The sequence below is a fragment of the Alosa sapidissima genome, chromosome 19 (assembly GCF_018492685.1).
Source record: "Alosa sapidissima isolate fAloSap1 chromosome 19, fAloSap1.pri, whole genome shotgun sequence".
NCBI lineage: Eukaryota > Metazoa > Chordata > Actinopteri > Clupeiformes > Clupeidae > Alosa > Alosa sapidissima.
Genome location: NC_055975.1, coordinates 28,035,173 through 28,042,412, shown reverse-complemented (window position 1 = coordinate 28,042,412; position 7,240 = coordinate 28,035,173).

Here is a 7,240-nt window from a genome sequence, read left to right as displayed (position 1 = left end):
GTGGAAAGAGAGCAGTGCAGAACTAGCCTTATTATTACCCTCTCTGGCTACAAACCTATTACACATTTGTTTTGACATATTTAAACACATGGTTTAAATTAGGTGATGTTTTGACCACCTTTATGAATATGCAGACAATTGAATGAATGGTATGCAGATGAATAAATCAATGAATGAAGGAATTCAGTTAGCATATATATATATATTTAACCAACCAAAAGTCATTTAATAACACATTTTTTTATGTGCCAGATTTAAGTGTACAGCCACAACCTCATGGTGTCCCTCTAACCTCATGTCTGTCGGGCAGGTGAAGGCTCCATCATTTGCCGTCGTTCCACTTGCCGTAGGCCTATGCGTTGCCCCATTCACTTCAATAGATTCTATTCAATTTTGCCGGTCACTTGCCATAGATCGCTGTCGCGCCGCCGGCCGTGTGCGGAGGCCTTTATTCTACCAGTCATCACACTCTCAGCATTGTGTAATTATAAAATAAAGCTATTGAACTATTGAGTCAGTGATGCTCTCCCAAATGCAGTCCTGTGTGCATAGATCTGCCTTAAATTAGCGCACAGCCTACTCCCTCCTGTCCTTAGGTTGCATCCTGTATATTTTTTATGAGAAAGGGTTCATTGTTATTGTGAACTGCTGGGAGTCGAGGAGGGAGCGCACAGGCCCATTCTCCTGCTGTGCAGGGGAGATAAGGCTGTGTTTAGCTTTGCATGCATTAAATGATGGCTGCTATTATTTTTCTATTTTGTGCATTAATGGCCTCTATTCTAGAACACTCAGAGAGCGTAAGGTAGTCACAACGGGCCCCAGCGCAGGCTATCATGATGGACCCCGGTTAGAAGATGACACACACACACAAACAATCAGGCACATATTTCACCTTCAATAATGGATTTTTACCATCGGTTGAGTAACTTAGCTGCCTCAGATTTGGATACAGGGGGTTTACCCACATAAGGAAAACATAAGTTCTTATTTTCAAAAGAAGGCCTGTTGTTATAATCAACTGCACTACACTGCATAGTTAGACCCCTGAGGCCTTTGCTTTGGTGAAATATGTCCACTGAACAAACCTCTTAGTCAAAACATACAAGAGCAGCACCAGAGATTCAGTTGTATCCCCAGACCTCACCTCTGTGAGATGTGATTTTCATAGAGGCAAATCTTTAGACGTGGTTAAACACATTTGAATGTGCATGTCGCTGGAGTTTCTCCTTGCTGCTGAATGCCATGATGCTGCAATGCCTCTATCAGATTGTGTAATACATTTCCTCTTTTGTCCACCTTGTGATGTCAAGAGGTGGCAAGCATTTTACACACCTTCCTTTCACAGAGGCTGAGCCAATTCTAATAGAACATTTTACAGAATGTGTAACTGTGCTATGATTGCTTCAAACAATCAAAGTAAATAGCTAAATGAAACAGCTTAATATTATATTTCACATGATTGTAATTAAAACAATGCTGAGCACCCTGATCTGACTTCAGAATAGCACCAAAAATCTGATATTCAGGCATATATTTTCATAGCAAATACGAGTTGTGCAAGTCATAATATCTCAGTATTTCTCATGTGAGGCTAAATTTTAACTGGATCTGGCTAGAAGTTTCAAAACCAACCCTCTATCTCTTATTTCCCATTTTTTAAAGAAAAAAAAAAACTAATTTTCTAATTAAATAAAGAAACAAAAAGGACAGAAATGCAGAGGGGTAAAAAAACTGTTGCCTTCAGCGTTCGGCAGCTTTAAATCTCCTCTTCCCCTCCTCTTCATCTTCCCGCTGGATTGACTTCTCGCACTGATCCCGGGCTGGGGTTTACGTAACCGCTTGGGCAGAATGTCACTCAAGGAGATTGGTGTCAGGGCCGATAAGGCACCAAAGTGATCGGAGTCTGAGATCTCAGCACCTAATTATGGTGCCTCTCGGCCCACAAGCATCTGGAAGGGGGTGATAAGAAGAGTAGAGCTGATGGGAATAAAACAGGTTGGGGGGGGGGGGGGGGGGGGGGGGGGAGGAAGGTGGTGGTGGTGTGTGTGTGTGCGTGCGTGCGTGTGTGTATGTGTGTGTGTGTGTGGTGGGGGCTGAGCATCCAGTCAGACATACAGACAGGCAGAGGAACCAAAGCTGTTTGCAACCTCTTGTTGGCTCTCTCCTCTCACTTGCTCTCTCTCCCTTCCTCTCTCTCTTTCTCCCTTTTTGCTTAGATTCATGTTTGCCGCTGGCAGTGAAATCAGTAGTCAGAGAATGACAAAAAGTGATAGAAAGAGAGTGAGAGAAAGGAAGAGAGAGAGAGAAAGAGAGAGAGAGGTGATAGGTAGTAATTTTCTTAAACTACACTGCCTAGTACAGAGGTGTTCTGGAAATGACACAAGCCTCCACACGTCCTCACACGATGCTTGAGCGAGACCACCCTTCTGTTCTTTTCAGCCACCTTCCATTTACCAGTGGACATTTCAACATCATTTTGTTGTTTTGCTTTGTTTTGTTTCATTTTGAATTGTGTGACATTTCATCTCCCTCTGAGCACGACCATGCAGAGCGTCGCGCATCGCAGGCGTAGTGATTTATCTCTGATGTGTCTGGCGGATTCTTTTTTTTTTTTTGGATTTATTGCTTTCTTGGACTCAGGGTGGTGCTCTGTGAGACTGCAGCTAAGCCTTATGGCTCATCAGCCCAACACTAGTATTACCAGTCATTCTCCCAAAGGATGATGCCATGAGAGCTATATCTTATTTCTTACTTCTCTTCTGCTGCTTTGGTACTTCTTGAATCATCCTTAATGTTCTCAATACATTTATACATTTCTTAATACAGCACACAGGCAGCATAACTCAAGTAAAACGTAAACAGCGCCACTTGCAGCACCAGCATGTAACCTGCTCGACATCAGTTCTTTTCTAAAAAGTGGCCAATGTAAAGATATATTAACTGTACTACTTAGTTCCCATTCTTTTTAGCACTTCTTTCATCCCCACAAATTTATCATCATATCACAAGTGCAATATAATTTGGTCTAATTAATTAATAAGTTAAACACTATTTATCACTGACAAAAATTTCAATACAACAAGGTGTGAAATTAAGAAAAGCATGTAAATGCAGACAGACTTAATAAACAGTAGCATTATGCATACTACTTGGCCTGAGTGTAAAAGAGTGTATAAATGGTTTAAAACAACAATGTATGTTGTTTCCCATTTATAATGTATAAATTGTTTAAAACAACAAGAAACTGCTGTCATGGTGTGCACATCTGACTAGTGTGGGGATTATAAAACAAGTAGTTTTGAGAAATTTAATTCTGACCTGAGAAAAACGGAAGTATCTTCACTGGTAGAAAGGAGGTGTCACATTCTACACTTAGAATAAAGACAGAGTACCCTCAGGAATTACCAAATATTCATGTGTCCACTAAGGAACTGTCCTGTAGCAATTTGAGAACCTAAATCAAGAATCAAGGATTTGAGATGTGCTGGAACCATTGGCTTTCCTGCTGTGATATATCTAGCTCCAGAACTCATCTTTTATGTTCTGGGGAGATTATGCTTTTTGTACTGGGGAGATTGTAGCATGCTTTTGAATGTTTTCTTTCTTCTTGAAGTGGCATGTAAGCACAGAGGTAATTCAGTTCTGAGGAGGTGAAGAGAGGGAGTTCCAAACCTTTCTGAACCTTTTGTCCTTTGGACATCCCTTGTGCCAAGGCTACATCCCCGCTGGTGTGCTGCCATTTTACTACAACACTGTGTTTATGTCTCTGTGTGTGGGTGTGTGCACGTGTGTCTGTGCTTGTTTATGTACATGTGTGTGTGTGTTCCTGTGTGCGTGTGTGTGTGTGTGTGCATGTGTGTGAGTGGGCGTGCATGCGTATGTTCCTGTGTGTGTGTGTGTGTGTGTCTGTGTGTGAGTGGGTGTGCATGCGTATATGTCCCTGTGTGTGTGTGTGTGTGTGTGGCAGAGCCACGTGATACTGATGAGAATTCTGCACACGCTGCGCCCACTCTTATCACTCCCCGGCCTGCACTCCTCTATCCGGTCGCTGCGCTCACGACTCCAAATGGCAGCTCCATTTCAAACCCAGACAGGAAACACCATTATACTTGAAGGGTAACACAGGGAGTCCTGAAGCCACAGAAAAACGCCAGGTCATCCCCTTCTATGTCCTATAGCAAAAGCTTTGGCTTTTTTCCCTCTCTCTCTTTCTCTTTGTCTGTCTCTCTCTGTTTTTCCCCGTTTCTCAAGGATGTGCCACTCTTATGTTAAAAAAGGACGCAAGGTTATCCCATACTGTGTCTTATTGCAAGATTCTTTTTTTTTCTTCCCCTTCTCTCTCTCTCTCTCTCTCTCTTTCTGTTCCCCCCTCTTTTTCTCCAGGAAGTCCTCCTCTTATGTCACAGAAGGAGAAAGCTGCAGGAATGTACCAAAACAATGGTGTCGAGTGTTAAGCTTTTATGAATTCCTTGACACATAGTTTCCAGGTTTCATTTCCTCCTCTGGTCTTCCTGTTTGCTTAAGAACACTCAGACGAGGCCTCGGCCATTCCTGTTCTTTCTTTCTACGTATTTTCTCTCCAAATATTTTCTGATTTCCCTCCGGCGCCAGGCCCGAATAAAAGCCATACATTTTTTAAATGATGAATAGCACAAACAGCCATGAATCATGTACTGTATCAGTCACCGTTTTATTGTGAGAGAGAGAGGAATGATAGCAATGTCTGAAATTGATTGTCGCAAAAAAAGCCATTTCATTAAGCTGCCAAAGAAGAAAAAGATGGTGCTCTTCTGTTCCATAGTAAATAAAATATAGAACTGATAACATCATTCCAAATAATACAATCTAGTTTGTCATTTGAAGGGCTACAGTACTGTCAGTGTGTTTGTTATTAGAGAAAAAAAATCAATTCATGACAAATATGTATCAGAATTTAATTGAGTTTCTGACAAAAGCATTATGAATTTGCACACTAAATATTATCATCTTTGGTTCTGATATGGACAATTTTCAGTTTTCTGCGTTGAGAAAAAAAAGACTTATTCTGAGAACATTCCAATGTGCAATAGCAGGCTACAGCACCTGTTCAGAAATTGTGCTCTACCCTCACTGGTCTGCAGGTGGCAGTAGTGGACTGGACCACAGGGGGAAACACTCGCCTTCATGTCTGAGAAATATGGGCATATGTGGATGTTAGAGCTAAGTCTTAAGTGTACATAAATATTGACTAAATTAAACATGTCAAATGAACAGACATAAGGAACAAAATTGTAGAAAGGATTCCTGATAAAATGTACTTTAAGGAATGAGTTTGCATAGTTTAGAGATAGTCCAAACATATAGCTAATAGATTTACATTTTAACCAGGCTGTGTCTTCGATGCCTGCAATGATGAGCATGGCTTTTTATAATTTTTACTACTTGTCAGGGCACAAAGCCTTGTCCTCCCAACACTCCCTACAGGCTTCAGCCAGAGGCTTCTCTCTCCTCCTCACTCAATTAGACGCCAGTCGATGCGAAACCGAGATAAGAGTTCGGCTGAGCTGCCTAAACGAACGGCAGAGCATGTGAGAATTTCCACCTGACTGTCATTAGGAGCCCCTCCTGTACAGAGCTGTATTTCACACCTTTAAACACAGCAGTGAATATCTTGATGTGTGTGTGTTTTGTTGACATATCAAAAACATTGTAGTGATCAGAATGACCAACAGGTAACTACAAATGCATATGACCTCAACTTTGGATGTTTTGTTCTTCAGACTAATGAAATGTATAGTATTGTCATCATTTCTATAATCAACAACCTGACAACCACCACTGAATAAGATCAGTTGAAATATACTGTTCTATACTGCCCACGCCCCCCCCCCCCCCCTACAACCTGTACGCAACTACAAAGGCAGAGCAATTTCACAGTTCTGGTCCGACTACTCAGCAGATAGAGTTGCTATGGGAGCCGCCATGATTGAAAAAGAAAAAATACAGTCTGCCAAAAGGACAGAGAGAGAGAAAGAGAGAGAGAGGGAGAGGAACAGACAGAGAGTGAGAGAGAGAGACAGAAAGAGAGAGTTCCTCTACATACTCACAAAGAACATTATGTCAAACGTAAACAAAAGTCCCCTTCTACCCCATTTGTCAAAGAGAAAGGTAACAGAGGGACAGTGACAAACTAGCTGCTAATTTTATTGGTAACACAAGCCACTTCTGTTTCTCTGCACCGAATGTAGAATCATTGCAAAGGCAATTGTATACCTGCCAACTCGAACACGCTTATCTAAATGTATATTTTAACCTAACTGCAAAATGTTACTTGTATCAGAAATGGTTGGTGAAAAGAAAAATATGCAAGATCATTATGTGAACTGACTTAATGAGGACAGTAGGCACAATATGCAATGAGCCAGCCAAAGGCTTATGAGAAAAGCCTTAACTCTGACTTTGCCGCTATTGGCTTAGCTCTATTCAACACACTGGGGCATTTTCAAACTAACAGATTGCATCTGTTCCTCTGTCATTTAGCGTAGGGCAACACAGCGGAGTGGAGGGGCTGATGGGTAACAGAACCTCACACAGAGCAGAGCCCCCGTCTGTGGTCAGAACAAACAAAAAGGCACAGGGCAGGAACAAGACAGCAGACGGACAGGACCGGTGTCAGGTCCAGTGCCTGGTTCTAGGCCCAGATCTGGCCCAGAGAAGCCTGCTGTCTGAGCCGGGTCACAGGGTGGCACTATTCTCTTTTCTGTGACTGCAACAGTGACAGCTGGGGGGGAGGCATCAGCAGAACCAACATCAGATAAGCAGCCACGGCAGCCACAGTCGACCCCCAAAACACACACAAACACACGGACACACACACACACGCACGCACACACACAGCCTTTTACCCAACCACAAGAAAAAATAAAATCGAGGCTGCAGCCACCGGTACCATGGTAACAGGCGCTGGGCCGATTGAAAACAATGTCGAAAGCAAATAACATAATGGGTTGTAATCAACACACCAGGAAGCCAGTAGTTCTCCTGAAAGTGCTCATCACCATAACAACGGCAGCTGGTACCCTCAAAAGCATCTGAGCAGCCTCCTAATCTATGCTTCTATGACTGGGAGAGACAGATAGATAGAATGAGAGAGGGATGGAGAGAGAAATAGAGAAGGCCTCTATAACTGATCCATTTAACCCGAGGGTGCTTATTTATCCAACACAATGATATTTGGAATGAAATAGGGTGTTAAGATGAA